Source organism: Scyliorhinus torazame, chromosome 10 (genome assembly GCF_047496885.1).
Source record: "Scyliorhinus torazame isolate Kashiwa2021f chromosome 10, sScyTor2.1, whole genome shotgun sequence".
Classification (NCBI taxonomy): domain Eukaryota; kingdom Metazoa; phylum Chordata; class Chondrichthyes; order Carcharhiniformes; family Scyliorhinidae; genus Scyliorhinus; species Scyliorhinus torazame.
Genome location: NC_092716.1, coordinates 124814086 through 124832104, shown reverse-complemented (window position 1 = coordinate 124832104; position 18019 = coordinate 124814086). Strand labels below are relative to the sequence as shown.

The 18019-nt window shown below is 51.4% G+C and overlaps 1 protein-coding gene across 1 annotated transcript in view; it reads left to right on the top strand.

The window, feature by feature from the left end:
- Positions 1–18019, top strand: part of LOC140430245 (uncharacterized) — a 100759-nt gene that overhangs the window by 55573 nt on the left and 27167 nt on the right. The gene's annotated exons all lie outside the window — the stretch shown is intronic.

Genomic DNA, 18019 nt, shown 5'->3' with positions numbered 1-18019 from the left:
GGGAGTCCCCACCTTGTTAAGATGTGCTGAGTGAGGATTTTAGCTGTTGTTTTGGCAGTGTTTGTTCTGGATGGACCACCAACACATACTTAAAACCATTTCTGCAAGGTGGTAGGGGTCCCATATAGTCGATTTGCAAATTCGTCCAGGGGCCATTAACGGGGCGGGTGTGACTTAGCTGAGCTTTTCTTGCATATCTGTCCGGATTGTTCTGGGCGCAGATCAAGCAATTCTCGATGTAATGTGTAACATTGGCTTTTAAATCAGGCCACCAGCAGAGAGGTCTGAGGTGGGCTGAGGTGGCTTCTATGCCTTGGTGTCCATGGTTGTCATGGAACTGACAACGAATTTGATTCCTGTCCTGGCTGGGGACTACATAAATTCCGTCTTTTAAAATCACAACGTCATGTGTGGTTAACGCATTTTTAAACTTATCATAAGGGGCAGGGAAGTTGCCTTTTAAAACTTCCCTGAGCTTCTCATCTTCTTTTTGAGCCTTTGTTAAATCTTGAAGGTTGGTCTGTGAGACCTGAAGCGCGTGTACTGGGGCGCTTTCGGGGGGGGGGGGTTCCAAAAGTGACCATGTCTGGAACCTGCTTTTGCTAGGGCGTCTGCTTTAACGTTACCAGGGGGGGAAGAACGATGATGACTACGAATATGATGATTCCATATTTACAGTCTTTGGCTGTCTATAGGATATGCCGGAGAAATGGGGCTGAGGGTAGGGGCTTACCGTCTGCGGAAATAAATCCTCCAGCTTCCCACAGGGGTCGGAATTTGGTTAAACTGTTGCAGACATATAAACTTTGCAGTCGATTTCGGCGGCGTGAGAACAGCTGGTGGGTCAGTTTCAGCGGGAGCATTGCGGAAGGAGGTTGCTGGGAGGTAAGTCAATCTTTAAAAGCACTTGTCTTTGCAGGGGCAGGCCAGTCGATTTCGGCGGGAGAACAGCTGGTGAGTCAGTTTCAGCGGGAGCACTGCGGAAGGAGGTTGCTGGGAGGTAAGTCAACCTTTAAAAGCACTTGTCTTTGCAGGGGCAGGCCAGTCGATTTCGGCGGCGGGAGAACAGCTGGTGAGTCAGTTTCAGCGGGAGCACTGCGGAAGGAGGTTGCTGGGAGGTAAGTCAACCTTTAAAAGCACTTGTCTTTGCAGGGGCAGGCCAGTCGATTTCGGCGGCGTGAGAACAGCTGGTGAGTCAGTTTCAGCGGGAGCATTGCGGAAGGAGGTTGCTGGGAGGTAAGTCAACCTTTAAAAGCACTTGTCTTTGCAGGGGCAGGCCAGTCGATTTCGGCGGGAGAACAGCTGGTGAGTCAGTTTCAGCGGGAGCACTGCGGAAGGAGGTTGCTGGGAGGTAAGTCAACCTTTAAAAGCACTTGTCTTTGCAGGGGCAGGCCAGTCGATTTCGGCGGCGTGAGAACAGCTGGTGAGTCAGTTTCAGCGGGAGCATTGCGGAAGGAGGTTGCTGGGAGGTAAGTCAACCTTTAAAAGCACTTGTCTTTGCAGGGGCAGGCCAGTCGATTTCGGCGGGAGAACAGCTGGTGAGTCAGTTTCAGCGGGAGCACTGCGGAAGGAGGTTGCTGGGAGGTAAGTCAACCTTTAAAAGCACTTGTCTTTGCAGGGGCAGGCCAGTCGATTTCGGCGGCGTGAGAACAGCTGGCTGGTTAGTCAATTTCAGCAGGAGCTGAGAATTTTTCTTTTTTTTTTTAAATTAGTTTTTTAGGCGGGATCAGGAAGTCGACCCGCGGACGTCTGGGAAGACCCTCACCAATAAATTCTGGTGGAGAGGAAACCCGAGACACTACACGTGTAGTGTCTCCCACCCGCCCTCCTCCTCTAACCTAATAATAAAACCCATTGGTCTGAGGTAAGTACCATATTTTATTATATTATTATTATTTTTTATAAAAATTTAATTTAGTTGTTAGCCAGATCTTGGTAGAAAGTTGGAGGAATGGCAGGGAAGGGAGTGCAATGTTCCTCCTGCAGGATGTTTGAGGTGAGGGATGCAGTTAGTGTCCCTGCTGATTTTACCTGCAGGAAGTGCTGCCATCTCCAGCTCCTCCAAGACCGAGTTAGGGAACTGGAGCTGGAGTTGGAAGAACTTCGGATCATTCGGGAGGCAGAAGGGGTCATAGATAGCAGCTTCAGGGAATTAGTTACACCAAAGATTGGAGATAGGTGGGTAACTGTAAGAGGGACTGGGAAAAAACAGTCAGTGCAGGGATCCCCTGCGGTCGTTCCCCTGAGAAACAAGTATACCGCTTTGGATACTTGTGGGGGGGACGACTTACCAGGGGTAAGCCATGGGGTACGGGCCTCTGGCACGGAGTCTGTCCCTGTTGCTCAGAAGGGAAGGGGGGAGAGGAGCAGAGCATTAGTAATTGGGGACTCGATAGTCAGGGGCACAGATAGGAGATTTTGTGGGAGCGTGAGAGACTCACGTTTGGTATGTTGCCTCCCAGGTGCAAGGGTACGTGATGTCTCGGATCGTGTTTTCCGGGTCCTTAGGGGGGAGGGGGAGCAGCCCCAAGTCGTGGTCCACATTGGCACCAACGACATAGGTAGGAAAGGGGACAAGGATGTCAGGCAGGCTTTCAGGGAGCTAGGATGGAAGCTCAGAACTAGAACAAACAGAGTTGTTATCTCTGGGTTGTTGCCCGTGCCACGTGATAGTGAGATGAGGAATAGGGAGAGAGAGCATTTAAACACGTGGCTGCAGGGATGGTGCAGGCGGGAGGGTTTCAGATTTTTGGATAACTGGGGCTCTTTCTGGGGAAGGTGGGACCTCTACAGACAGGATGGTCTACATCTGAACCTGAGGGGCACAAATATCCTGGGGGGGAGATTTGTTAGTGCTCTTTGGGGGGGTTTAAACTAATGCAGCAGGGGCATGGGAACCTGGATTGTAGTTTTAGGGTAAGGGAGAATGAGAGTATAGAGGTCAGGAGCACAGATTTGACGTCGCAGGAGGGGGCCAGCGTTCAGGTAGGTGGTTTGAAGTGTGTCTACTTCAATGCCAGGAGTATACGAAACAAGGTAGGGGAACTGGCAGCGTGGGTTGGTACCTGGGACTTCGATGTTGTGGCCATTTCGGAGACATGGATAGAGCAGGGACAGGAATGGATGTTGCAGGTTCCGGGGTTTAGGTGTTTTAGTAAGCTCAGAGAAGGAGGCAAAAGAGGGGGAGGTGTGGCGCTGCTAGTCAAGAGCAGTATTACGGTGGCGGAGAGGATGCTAGATGGGGACTCTTCTTCCGAGGTAGTATTGGCTGAAGTTAGAAACAGGAAAGGAGAGGTCACCCTGTTGGGAGTTTTTTATGGGCCTCCTAATAGTTCTAGGGATGTAGAGGAAAGGATGGCGAAGATGATTCTGGATATGAGCGAAAGTAACAGGGTAGTTATTATGGGAGACTTTAACTTTCCAAATATTGACTGGAAAAAATATAGTTTGAGTACAATAGATGGGTCGTTTTTTGTACAGTGTGTGCAGGAGGGTTTCCTGGAACAATATGTTGACAGGCCAACAAGAGGCGAGGCCACGTTGGATTTGGTTTTGGGTAATGAACCAGGCCAGGTGTTGGATTTGGAGGTAGGAGAGCACTTTGGGGACAGTGACCACAATTCGGTGACGTTTACGTTAATGATGGAAAGGGATAAGTATACACCGCAGGGCAAGAGTTATAGCTGGGGGAAGGGCAATTATGATGCCATTAGACGTGACTTGGGGGGGATAAGGTGGAGAAGTAGGCTGCAAGTGTTGGGCACACTGGATAAGTGGGGCTTGTTCAAGGATCAGCTACTGCGTGTTCTTGATAAGTATGTACCGGTCAGACAGGGAGGAAGGCGTCGAGCGAGGGAACCGTGGTTTACCAAGGAAGTGGAATCTCTTGTTAAGAGGAAGAAGGAGGCCTATGTGAAGATGAAGTGTGAAGTTTCGGTTGGGGCGATGGATAGTTACAAGGTAGCGAGGAAGGATCTAAAGAGAGAGCTAAGACGAGCAAGGAGGGGACATGAGAAGTATTTGGCAGGAAGGATCAAGGAAAACCCAAAAGCTTTCTATAGGTATGTCAGGAATAAGCGAATGACTAGGGAAAGAGTAGGACCAGTCAAGGACAGGGATGGGAAATTGTGTGTGGAGTCTGAAGAGATAGGCGAGATACTAAATGAATATTTTTCGTCAGTATTCACTCAGGAAAAAGATAATGTTGTGGAGGAGAATGCTGAGCCCCAGGCTAATAGAATAGATGGCATTGAGGTACGTAGGGAAGAGGTGTTGGCAATTCTGGACAGGCTGAAAATAGATAAGTCCCCGGGACCTGATGGGATTTATCCTAGGATTCTATGGGAGGCCAGGGAAGAGATTGCTGGACCTTTGGCTTTGATTTTTATGTCATCATTGGCTACAGGAATAGTGCCAGAGGACTGGAGGACAGCAAATGTGGTCCCTTTGTTCAAAAAGGGGAGCAGAGACAACCCCGGCAACTATAGACCGGTGAGCCTCACGTCTGTAGTGGGTAAAGTCTTGGAGGGGATTATAAGGGACAAGATTTATAATCATCTAGATAGGAATAATATGATCAGGGATAGTCAGCATGGCTTTGTGAAGGGTAGGTCATGCCTCACAAACCTTATTGAGTTCTTTGAGAAGGTGACTGAACAGGTCGACGAGGGTAGAGCAGTTGATGTGGTGTATATGGATTTCAGCAAAGCATTTGATAAGGTTCCCCACGGTAGGCTATTGCAAAAAATACGGAGGCTGGGGATTGAGGGTGATTTAGAGATGTGGATCAGAAATTGGCTAGCTGAAAGAAGACAGAGGGTGGTGGTTGATGGGAAATGTTCAGAATGGAGTACAGTCACAAGTGGAGTACCACAAGGATCTGTTCTGGGGCCGTTGCTGTTTGTCATTTTTATCAATGACCGAGAGGAAGGCGCAGAAGGGTGGGTGAGTAAATTTGCAGACGATACTAAAGTCGGTGGTGTTGTCGATAGTGTGGAAGGATGTAGCAGGTTACAGAGGGATATAGATAAGCTGCAGAGCTGGGCTGAGAGGTGGCAAATGGAGTTTAATGTAGAGAAGTGTGAGGTGATTCACTTTGGAAGGAATAACAGGAATGCGGAATATTTGGCTAATGGTAAAGTTCTTGAAAGTGTGGATGAGCAGAGGGATCTAGGTGTCCATGTACATAGATCCCTGAAAGTTGCCACCCAGGTTGATAGGGTTGTGAAGAAGGCCTATGGAGTGTTGGCCTTTATTGGTAGAGGGATTGAGTTCCGGAGTCGGGAGGTCATGTTGCAGCTGTACAGAACTCTGGTACGGCCGCATTTGGAGTATTGCGTACAGTTCTGGTCACCGCATTATAGGAAGGACGTGGAGGCTTTGGAGCGGGTGCAGAGGAGATTTACCAGGATGTTGCCTGGTATGGAGGGAAAATCTTATGAGGAAAGGCTGATGGACTTGAGGTTGTTTTCGTTGGAGAGAAGAAGGTTAAGAGGAGACTTAATAGAGGCATACAAAATGATCAGGGGGTTGGATAGGGTGGACAGTGAGAGCCTTCTCCCGCGGATGGATATGGCTGGCACGAGGGGACATAACTTTAAACTGAGGGGTAATAGATATAGGACAGAGGTCAGAGGTAGGTTCTTTACGCAAAGAGTAGTGAGGCCGTGGAATGCCCTACCTGCTACAGTAGTGAACTCGCCAACATTGAGGGCATTTAAAAGTTTATTGGATAAACATATGGATGATAATGGCATAGTGTAGGTTAGATGGCTTTTGTTTCGGTGCAACATCGTGGGCCGAAGGGCCTGTACTGCGCTGTATTGTTCTATGTTCTATGTTCTATAAACTGTCAGAATATATGTCGGCTGGGGTCGGAAAAGAGTCAGGGTGTTCAACAACGTACGCGATGGCTGCCAGTTCTGCTGCCTGCGAGCCTAAGTGTCCTGGCAATTTTAACGAAATCTCTTCTAGGGCGCGTCCCAGCGTGTCTACATAAATACCGCAACCGGTAATCCTTTTTCCATTTAAAACTGGGGGAGTCATCCACATAAATCCTAAGTGGTGCGCCTATGTCTGTGGGCTGGGGTCTCTGGGGTGTAGTACCTGCTTTTGAGGGAGCTGACTTTGGTATAAAGGGTTCTGTATTGTGCTTAATGGAGATAATTTCACACTCATGTGGGGTGCCTGCATATTGTAAATTATCGGCTCGGAAAGTGTGGGTCTTTGTCCTCTTAACTGTTATGTCCCTTCCCTGTAAAAGAAGGGTCCAACGGGCTGCGCGGATTTGGCTGACTGTGCCATCCTTAAGTCTACCGTCAAGTAGGAGCTGTGTTGGGGTGTGTTCAGTGAGAATGGTGATGGGGTTGAGTCCTGTTATGTAGGCAAAGTATTGTGCTGCCCAAAAAACTGCGAGCAGGTGGCGTTCGCAGGCAGAAAATCCTTGCTCGACTGGATATTTTTTTTTTAAAATAATTTTTATTAAAGGTTTTCATAAAATATCAATAACAAAATGAGAAAGAAAAAAGAACCCAACAGGGTTAAGTACAAAACACAATCTAAAAAAGCAACCCCCCAAACCCCTCCCCCCCCTGTACCTAAATAATAAATTAACATTAACACCCCGACTTAAGACAACAGGTGTATACACCCCCTCAGACCCTCACAGTGTAAATAACATAAACAAAAATAATTTAAAATAAAGTAAACCCCCCCGCCCCCCCACCCCCTGAGCTGCTGCTGCCATTGACCAATGTCTATCATTCTGCCAGAAAGTCTAAGAACCCTTGTACCAACCCTCTCAACGCGAATTTCACCCTCTCCAATTTAATGAACCCTGCCATATCGCTGATCCAGGATTCCACGCTTGGGGGCCTCGTATCTTTCCACTGAAGGAGAATCCTTCGCCGGGCTACCAGGAACGCAAAGGCCAGAATTCCGGCCTCTTTCGCCTCCTGCACTCCTGGTTCCTCTGCCACCCCAAATATTGCGAGCCCCCAGCCCGGTTTGACCCTGGATCCTACCACCCTCGACACTGTCGTCGCTACGCCCTTCCAAAATTCCTCCAGCGCTGGGCATGCCCAGAACATATGGGTGTGATTTGCTGGGCTCCCTGAGCACCTAACACACCTGTCCTCACCCCCAAAGAACCTGCTCATCCTTGTCCCGGTCATGTGTGCCCTGTGCAGCACCTTAAACTGAATGAGGCTGAGCCTCGCGCATGAAGAGGAAGAGTTCACCCTCCCTAGGGCATCTGCCCACATCCCCTCTTCGATCTCCTCTCCCAACTCCTCCTCCCACTTACCTTTCAACTCCACCACCGAGGCCTCCTCGTCCTCCTGCATCACCTGGTAAGTTTCCGAGATCTTCCCCACTCCCACCCACCCCCCCCCGAGAGCACCCTGTCCTGTACTGTGTATGGCAGTAGCCGTGGGAATTCCACCACCTGCCGTCTGGCAAACGCCCTGACCTGTAAGTACCTGAAGGTGTTCCCCGGGGGGAGCCCGTACTTCTCCTCCAGCTCACCCAAGCCCAAGCTCGCGAACTTCCCGTCCACAAACAGGTCCCCTAACTTTCATATGCCTGCCCTGTGCCACCCCGAAAACCCTCCACCTGTTCTTCCTGGGGCGAACCAGTGGTTCCCCCGTAATGGGGTCCACGCCGAGGCCCTAACTTCCCCCCTATGCCGCCTCCACTGCTCCCAAATTTTGAGGGCCGCCACCACCACCGGGCTCGTGGTATACCTCCTTGGAGGGAGCGGCAGCGGCGCAGTTGCCAGCGCCCCCAGACTCGTACCCACACAGGACGCTGTCTCCAGCCTCTTCCATGCAGCCCCCTCCCCCTCCATCACCCACTTGCGCACCATTGTCGCATTGGCGGCCCAGTAGTACCCACAGAGGTTGGGCAGCGCCAGCCCCCCCCTATCTCTACTCCGCTCCAGGAACACCCTTCTCACCCTCGGAGTCCCTCGCGCCCACACAAACTCCATTATACTGTTAACCCGCCTGAAAAAAGCCTTCGGGATAAACACGGGGAGGCACTGGAACAGGAACAAAAACCTTGGGAGCACCGTCATTTTGATTGACTGCACCCTACCCGCCAGGGACAGCGGCAACGCGTCCCACCTCTTGAACTCCTCCTCCATTTGCTCCACCAGCCTTGTAAAGTTAAGCCTATGCAGGGCCCCCCAGCTCCTGGCCACCTGGACCCCCAAATATCTGAAACTCCTCTCCGCCCTTTTTAGTGGGAGCTCGCCAATCCCCCTCTCCTGGTCCCCTAGCTGAACTACGAACAGCTCGCTCTTCCCCATATTGAGCTTATACCCCGAAAAGTCCCCGATTTCCCTAAGCATCCTCATTACCTCTGGCATTCCTCCCACCGGGTCCGCCACATACAGCAGCAGGTCGTCCGCATAAAGCGATACCCTATGCTCCTCCCCACCCCGCACCAACCCCCTCCAGTTCCTCGACTCTCTCAGTGCCATAGCCAGGGGTTCAATCCCCAGTGTGAAGAGCAGGGGGGACAGGGGACACCCCTGTCTCGTCCCTCGGTGCAACCGTAAGTACTCGGACCTCCTCCTATTTGTGGCCACACTCGCCATCGGGACCTCATACAACAGCTGACAAACCTCTCCCCAAACCCGAACCTCTTCACCACCTCCCACAGGTACCCCCACTCTACCCTATCGAAGGCTTTCTCACCGTCCATCGCTACCACTATCTCCCCCTCCCTCGCCGGCATCATGATAACGTTCAAAAGCCTCCGCACATTCGTGTTCAACTGTCTCCCCTTCACAAACCCCGTCTGGTCTTCATGGATGATCTGCGGCACACAATCCTCAATCCTCGTGGCTAAGACCTTCGCCAGCACCTTGGCATCTACATTTAGCAAGGAAATCAGTCTGTAAGACACACATTGCAGGGGATCCTTGTCCCGCTTCAGGATCAAGGAGATCAGTGCCCGGGACATCGTCGGGGGTAAAGCCCCCCCCCTCCCTTGCCTCATTGAAGGTCCTAACTAACAGCGGGCCCAACAGGTCCATATATTTTTCATAGAACTCGACCGGGGAACCGTCCGGCCCCGGTGCCTTCCCTGCCTGCATGCTTCCTATCCCTTTGATCAGCTCCTCCAGCCCAATCGGGGCCCCCAGTCCCGCCACCAGTCCCTCTTCCACCTTTGGAAACCTCAATTGGTCCAGGAAACGGCCCATCCCTCCCTCCTCCCGTGGGGGCTCGGATCGGTACAATTCCTCGTAGAAGTCCCTGAAGACCCCATTGATGCCAACCCCACTCCGCACCACGCTCCCTCCCCTGTCCTTAACTCCCCTGATCTCCCTAGCTGCGTCCCGCTTCCGAAGCTAATGAGCCAGCATCCGGCTTGCCTTTTCCCCATACTCGTAGACCGCCCCCTGGGCCTTCCTCCACTGCACCTCCGCCTTCCTGGTGGTCACCAGGTCGAATTTGGCATGGAGGCTGCGCCTCTTCCTCAACAATCCTTCCTCAGGTTCTTCTGCATACCTCCTGTCTACCCTCACCATCTCCCCCACCAGCCTCTCCCTCTCCCCCCCTCCCTCCGTTCCTTGTGGGCCCTGTTGGAGATCAGCTCTCCCCTCACCACCGCCTTCAGTGCCTCCCATACCATCCCCACTCGGACCTCCCCATTGTCGTTGGTCTCCAAGTACCTCTCTATACTTCCTCGGACCCGCTCGCTCACCTCCTCGTCCGCCAACAGCCCCACCTCCAAGCGCCACAGCGGGCGCTGATCCCTCTCCTCCCCCATCTCCAAGTCCACCCAATGCGGGGCGTGGTCCGAAATGGCTATTGCCGAATACTCGGTACCCTCTACTCTCGCTATCAGCGCCCTACTCAAAATGAAAAAGTCGATTCGAGAATAAGCCTTATGGACATGTGAGAAGAATGAAAATTCCCTCGCCCCCGGCCTTGCAAATCTCTAAGGGCCCACCCCCCCCATTTGGTCCATAAATCCCCTCAACACTCTAGCCGCCGCCGGCTTCCTACCCGTCCTAGACCTGGAGCGATCCAGTGCAGGATCCAACACCGTGTTAAAGTCTCCTCCCATTATCAGGCCCCCCACTTCCAAGTCTGGGATCCGACCCAACATACGCCGCATAAAACCCGCATCATCCCAGTTCGGAGCATACACATTGACCAGTACCACCCTCTCTCCCTGCAACTTACCACTTACCATTATGTCCCTACCGCCATTATCTGCCACAATGCTCGACGCCTCGAATAACACCTTCTTTCCCACCAAGATCGCCACCCCTCGATTTTTGGCATCTGGCCCCGAGTGAAACACCTGACCTACCCACCCTTTCCTCAGTCTTACCTGGTCTGCCACCTTCAGGTGTGTCTCCTGGAGCATAACCACATCTGCCTTGAGCCCCTTCAGATGCGCGAACACGCGGGCCCGCTTAACCGGCCCATTCAGTCCCCTTACATTCCAGGTTATCAGCCGGATCAGGGGGCTACCCGCCCCCCTCCCCCGCCGACTAGCCATGACCCCTCCTCGGCCAGCCACGCACCCGCACCCCACACCCGGCCCGTTTCCCACAGCGGCATTCCCCCGTCTCGACCCACCCCACTCGCTCCAGCTCCTCCTTGATCTTAGCAGCAGCAACTCGATTCCCCCCCCCCCCCCACCCCTCCCGGCTAGGACCCATCCTAGCTGGTTTACTCCCCCCATTGCACTTCCGCAAGTCAGCTGACTCCTGCTGACCCCGGCCACTCCCGCCTCCCCTTCGACTCCTCCCATTGTGTGGCACACCCTCCTCTCCCGCTCCCCATTCACAGGCTCTCCCCCTCCGTTCTCAGCGTGAGAAACAATCCTCGCTTCCCCGCCCCGGTCCCGTCCCCCCCAGTCTTCGGCGCGGGAAAAAAATCCCGCGCACTCCACCTACCAGGCCGCGCCACCAACCAAAACAGTGCCCAACCCGCCCCATCCACTCTCCCCAACCCGGAAGAGAAAAACACAGAGAGAAAGAAACCCAAAACAATGCAAAGGCCCCCCACCCCCCGAACCAAAAATAGGCATAACATATCCATCGCAGTCCCCAATCTCCCATCCCGACCCTCAGTCTGTGTCCAGCTTCTCGGCCTGAACAAAGGCCCACGCCTCCTCCGGAGACTCAAAATAATGGTGCCGGTCCTTGTAGGTAACCCACAATCGCGCCGGCTACAACATGCCAAACTTCACCCCCTTCCTGTGCCTTCGCTCGATTGTACCCGGCCCTCCTCTTCGCCACCTCCGCACTCCAGTCCTGATATATCCGAACCTCCGCAGTCTCCCACCTGCTGCTCCTCTCCTTCTTGGCCCACCTGAGCACACACTCTCGATCGACGAACCGATGGAACCGCACCAGCACCGCCCGCGGAGGCTCGTTAGCCTTGGGCCTCCTCGCCAACACTCTATGGGCCCCTTCCAGCTCCAGGAGCCCCTGGAAGGACCCCGCTCCCATCAGCGAGTTTAACATGGTGACCACATAGGCCCCCATGTCCGGCCCCTCCGGGAGGCCCAGAATCCGCAGATTCTTCCGCCTCGACCGATTCTCCATCTCCTCGAACCGCTCCTGCCATTTCTTGTGGAGCGCTTCGTGCGCCTCCACCTTTACCGCCAGGACTAAGATCTCGTCCTCATTGTCAGAGATCTTTTGTTGAGCCTCTCGGATCGCCACCCCCTGGGCCGTCTGTGTCTCCAGCAGCTTATCAATAGAAGCCTTCATCGGCTCTAGCGGGTCCTTTTTAATCTCTCTGAGGCAGCGCTGGCTACCCTCCTGTTGCTCCTCCGCCCACTGCCTCCACGCTGCCTGGTCTCCGCCCGCCGCCATTTTGTCCTTCTTCCCTCCCTTCTTCTGGTCCACCACCACCTTTTTTGTCACCCCGCTCCTAATTAAAGCCATATACTGACGGGGAGCTATTATTAACTCCTTCCCACACCGGGAAACGTCGAAAAAGTGCTCTTGGGGGCCCTGAAAAGAGCCCAAACTCTCGAGAGGGAATCCTTTTGGCAGTGCTCGCTTCACCAATCTGCCCCAAAATGTCTGGGGAAACTCCTGAAAAAGGTCTAAGAGTCCGTTCCAGACGGGAGCTGCCGAATGCGTGACCTACTCCTCCATGGCCGCCACCGGAAGCCTCGTCCCCGCTTCTTCAGTAGCCTTGGTGAGATCTTTTCACAGTTGTTCCCTCTGCTGTTAGAATTCACTTTTGATAAAGGCCCTCAGGTCAGTTTGCAGCTTTAAGCTTGCCCTTCCCCCGCCTGCATGCTGGAAGAGGCCCTGTTTATCCTGTTGCAGCCAAATCTTTTACTATTTCTGCTGGGTCTGGTAGCGAAAAGACATAACATTCCTGGGGGACACTGTCAGGGGAATGTTGCAGTCCTCTTGCCACACCGGGAAATGTCAAACAAATGCCATGGGGGCCCTGTAAAAGAGCCCAAAAGTCCGTTCCAAGCGGGAGCTACCGAATATGCGACCTAGCTCTGCATAGCCGCACCCGGAAGTCCTCGACTGGATCTAATACGCGTGAGGCATATGCCACAGGGCCTAAACGATCATGTTGTTCTTGGAGGAGCACGGCCGAAAGGGTTCGGTCGGTATTTGCAACCTCAATTGCGTACGGGGAATGTGGATCAGGGACCTGTAATGCTGAGGGCTCTTTTTAAAGCATCCACAGCATCCGTGTGCTGTGGAAGCCATTCCCAAGGTGCCTGCTTCTTGAGAAGTTCGGATAGGGGCACTGCTTTTGTGGCGAAACCGTCAATATGGTTTCTACAGTAGCCAACCAGTCCTAGGAATGACCGGAGGGCTGTGATGTTATGGGGCAGGGGTAATTTGACAATTGAGTCGATTCTTTTCTGCTTGTTCTCGCGTTTGCCATGCGTGATTACTGTACCTAAGTAAATCACTTTTTCCTGTAAAATCTGGGCCTTCTTGGGGTTTATTTTACAGCCAATTTGTTGTAGGAGTCCTAATAGTTCGTCGAGAAGCAAAATGTGCTCTCCCTTTGTGTCCGTCTGTCGTAGCAGATCGCCTACATATTGGACCAGACAATCGGGTCGGGAAAATTTTGCTAATCCATTTGCCACCTGTCGGTGGAAAATGGAGGGAGAGTTGTGGAAGCCTTGTGGAAGGCACGTCCACGTATATTGCTGTCCCTGGAATGTGATTGCAAATTTGTGTTGGCACGCTTTATCCAATGGAATGGACCAAAAGCCATTGCTAATGTCCAAACCGAAAAAAATCTTTGACTGTAGTCCCTGTTTGAGCATGGTCCAGACCAATGTCCAAACCAATGTCCAAACCGAAATTTATTTTTGACTGTAGTCCCTGTTTGAGCATGGTCTCGTGGCTATGGTGGGGGCTGCTACTGGGGTTACTTTGTTCAGTTCCCGGTAATCAATGGTCAGTCACCAGGATCCATCGGGTTTCCTGACGGGCCAAATTGGTGCATTACTCGTGGAGGCTACTGATCGGAGTATGCCTTGATCAAGCAAACTCTATCACTTTTGAGATTTCTCCCTTTGCTTCTTGGGAAAAACCGTACTGCTTTTGGGGTCTGGGGTCGGGACCTGTAATATTCACCAAGCCAGCGATCTTGCCACAGTCGTGTTTGTGCTGTGCAAATGCTGCTTTGTGTCGCTGCAGGAATTCCCTAACTTGTTTGTCCTGACTAATGGCTCGAGGGTCGAACCAGAAGTCTCCTACTGCGCTATCCTATTTTCATACTCTCCAACTGTGAGCGTGGCGGGGGCTCGTGCTGCCTTTGCCATTCTCCACACACATTTATTTACCGGATCGAATGAGAGGTTGTGGGAGCTCATAAAGTCAATGCCTAAAATGTGTTCGGCTGTCTGGGATAGATCGACCAGAACTACGGGGTGTTTTGTTTTGATGTTCCCTATCTGGATTGCTACAGGGGCTGTGATGTCTCCCTGCTGTAAATGCCCTGTGAAACCGCTGAGTGTAATGGTGTCTGTAGTGGGCCACGTGTCTCGCTGAAACAACGTTGAGGAATTTAGCGTGGTGGGGGACCCTCCTGTGTCCCAAAGGAATTCTACGGGGTGTCCCCGGACTGTGCCTGCCACTACCGGTCTACCGGACTTGTCCCAAAGGGTGTCGCAGACCCAAGTTGGGGAGCCCGAACACCGTCAGTCAGTGCCGTTCATATCTGTGCTGTCCGCACGGGAGCTAATGCTGTGGATTGGCTTTGCCCTATTCTTATTTAGGGTGCCTGTCTGCTGGTTTCTCTGCTGTTTTAGGGGCGCATTGCACTCTTGTGCATAGTGTCCTAATTGGCCACAATTATAACACTCTTGGGATTTGGGTTGCTGTGAGTTGTTTCTTCCCTCATTAACCCATGCGGAGTTCTGGTGCGTCCTAACTAGATGCATGTCTGCCTGCTCTTCCTCTGCTTTAACAAACGCTGTTTGCCTTGGATGGACCGTTCCCAAGTGCGGGACAATCTCTTCAAAACCCATTTTTCGTTGTGGGCCTCGTCTGAGGGGTCGTAATTTTCGCAAGCTCTCTGTCCTGCCTCTGTTGCATGAGAGACTAGGGTGCAGGTCCATTTGGCCATATTATCTAGGACAAATGGGCGCGGGCTAACTCTCCAAACACTGCAGTAAAATGTATCCACAAGCGTCCTGCAAACGCTGTGGGGTGCCCTGTTTTCTTTTGCCTACACTTGTTTAGGCCTTCTACAGGGTCTCCTTTGTAATAGCCGATCGCATCTAGGATCGCTGTGTGCATTTCTTGGAGTGTGCCTCCTCCTACATTTTGTGGGTCGGGAAGGGCTGCCACGACTGAAGGGTCGAGGCTTAAAACTGTGAGCTTCACTTGCTCGTTTTCATCCAGGCCGTACATGGTCGCCTGTTGTTTTTATCATAGTCATAGAATTTACAGTGCAGAAGGAGGCCATTCGGCCCATCGATTACCTTTGCAAAGAACTGGTGGGGGTCCGATGTGGGGAGGAACGGTGTTATTTTATCACACGCGTCCCGTAATTGGGGTGGTGTATAGGAAATCTGGGTCTCCTTCTGTTGTGGCCCTGCGATGTGTGGTTACAGGGTTCATAGAGGTGTGTTCTGCCTGTGCAGTCGGGGGTTGGGGTGCTTTTCGTTTCTAGGATTTTTCCTGTGTACATGTCCCATGTACATATCTATGGGCAGTCTCGTTTAACTCCTGCGGATCAGGGCCGTTTTCTTGGTCTAATTAGGGTCCAAATGTGCTCTGAAACCCATTCTGAACAGAAAGCAGAGATTGCAATTCTGCAATTTGCTTCCGGCACTTTGCGTGATCTACCGAGCTCTGCCTTTGTTCCGTTGTGGAAGTGTGGAGTGCTCGTAGGGATGCTTTTAAGTCGTTACACTGTTTCTGCAACTGCTCAACCTGTTGTTCTGTTTCCTGTCTTACCAACACCGCGCGTTGCGTGTCTTGGTAGGCCTTGTCATATTGGGACTGAAAGCTGCTCAAATGGGCGAGACAAGATTGGTGTGCCCACTTGGCATCAGCCATCTCCTTGTCCCTCGCCGCTAACTGCTCTCAGTTCCTTGTTCTCTCTCTCATATCCACTCATATCTCCTTCACTACTCTTGTCTCTCTCCTCAATCTCTCTCCGTAGCGTCCTCACAACCTCCTCTGTGCCTCGCAATTGTGCCAAGCAGGACACGATTGCCATCGGCTTGCGAGCTTTCCCTGAGCTCTTCCTATGGATCTCTGTCAAGTTCTCCCACCAAGTATGCCCTATACTTCCGGGACCTGTTTCATCATTGGCGCAGAATTCACTCCAAAGGGGCCATCCTTTCCCTTTGAGATATTTTCTGATCTCCTCTTCCCATACGGGACACTGTCCTATTCCACTGGTCGCTGCGACCTCGAATTCTTGGGGGTTCATAAGGCGTTCCATTGCCTTCATTGCCATTTTTCTCGCTATCTCTGGGGTCTCTACCGAATTTGGAACAGGGGTTGATAAAGTGGTGATGTAAACACGGGTACGGCTTACGCTAATTTCCGGCCTACAAAACTCCCGACAGTTTTACGCAACAAAATATCTCAGGTTTACCTTATATCCCTGTTAGTAAGCATGCAATAACACACTTCCAAATCTTGGAGGTTTGATCAGTATCGTTCTTACACATGTGGTTTTTCTGTTTCCAATTGGATTCTAATTCAAATTTGGGTTCTCTCGGAGTGACTAGGCCACTTCTAGGTCGAGTCCCGGCGGAGTCATAGAATCATAGAAGTTTACAGCATGGAAACAGGCCCTTCGGCCCAACCAGTCCATGCCGCCCAGTTTTTACCAGTAAGCTCGTCCCAGTTGCCCGCACTTGGCCCATAACCCTCTATACCCATCTTACCCATGTAACTAAATGTTTTTTAAAAGACACAATTGTACCCGCCTCTACTACTACCTCTGGCAGCCCATTCCAGACACTCACTACCCTCTGAGTGAAGAAATTGCCCCTCTGGGCCCTTCTGAATCTCTCCCCTCTCACCTTAAACCTATGCCCTCTAGTTTTAGACTCCCCTACCTTTGGGAAAAGATGTTGACTATCTACCTTATCTATGCCCCTCATTATTTTATAGACCTCTATAAGATCACCCCTAAGCCTCCTACGCTCCAGGGAAAAAAGTCCCAGTCTATCCAGCCTCTCCTTATAACTCAAACCATCAAGTCCCGGCAACATCCTAGTAAATCTTTACTGCACTCTTTCCAGTTTAATAATATCCTTTCTATAATAGGGTGACCAGAACTGCACACAGTATTCCAAGTGTGGCCGTACCAATGTCTTGTACAACTTCAACAAGACGTCCCAACTCCTGTATTCAATGTTCTGACCAATGAAACCAAGCATGCCGAATGCCTTCTTCACCACCCTGTCCACCTGCGACTCCACCTTCAAGGAGCTATGAACCTGTACTCCTAGATCTCTTTGTTCTATAACTCTCCCCAACGCCATACCATTAACTGAGTAGGTCCTGGCCTGATTCGATCTGCCAAAATGCATCACCTCACATTTATCTAAATTAAACTCCATCTGCCATTCGTCGGCCCACTGGCCTAATTGATCAAGATCCCGTTGCAATCCTAGATAACCTTCTTCACTATCCACTGTGCCACCAATCTTGGTGTCATCTGCAAACGTACTAACCATGCCTCCTAAATTCTCATCCAAATCATTAATATAAATCACAAATAACAGTGGACCCAGCACCGATCACTGAGGCACACCACTGGTCACAGGCCTCCAGTTTGAAAAACACCCCTCTACAACCACCCTCTGTCTTCTGTCGTCCAGCCAATTTTGAATCCAATTGGCAACCTCACCCTGGATCTACTACAGTCAAAAATAAATTTCGGTTTGGACATTGGTTTGGACATTGGTCTGGACCATGCTCAAACAGGGACTACAGTCAAAAAAAAATTTTGGTTTGGACATTAGCAATGGCTTTTGGTCCATTCCATTGGATAAAGCGTGCCAACACAAATTTGCAATCACATTCCAGGGACAGCAATATACGTGGACGTGCCTTCCACAAGGCTTCCACAACTCTCCCTCCATTTTCCACCGACAGGTGGCAAATGGATTAGCAAAATTTTCCCGACCCGATTGTCTGGTCCAATATGTAGGCGATCTGCTACGACAGACGGACACAAAGGGAGAGCACATTTTGCTTCTCGACGAACTATTAGGACTCCTACAACAAATTGGCTGTAAAATAAACCCCAAGAAGGCCCAGATTTTACAGGAAAAAGTGATTTACTTAGGTACAGTAATCACGCATGGCAAACGCGAGAACAAGCAGAAAAGAATCGACTCAATTGTCAAATTACCCCTGCCACATAACATCACAGCCCTCCGGTCATTCCTAGGACTGGTTGGCTACTGTAGAAACCATATTGACGGTTTCGCCACAAAAGCAGTGCCCCTATCCGAACTTCTCAAGAAGCAGGCACCTTGGGAATGGCTTCCACAGCACACAGATGCTGTGAGCTTTAACCTT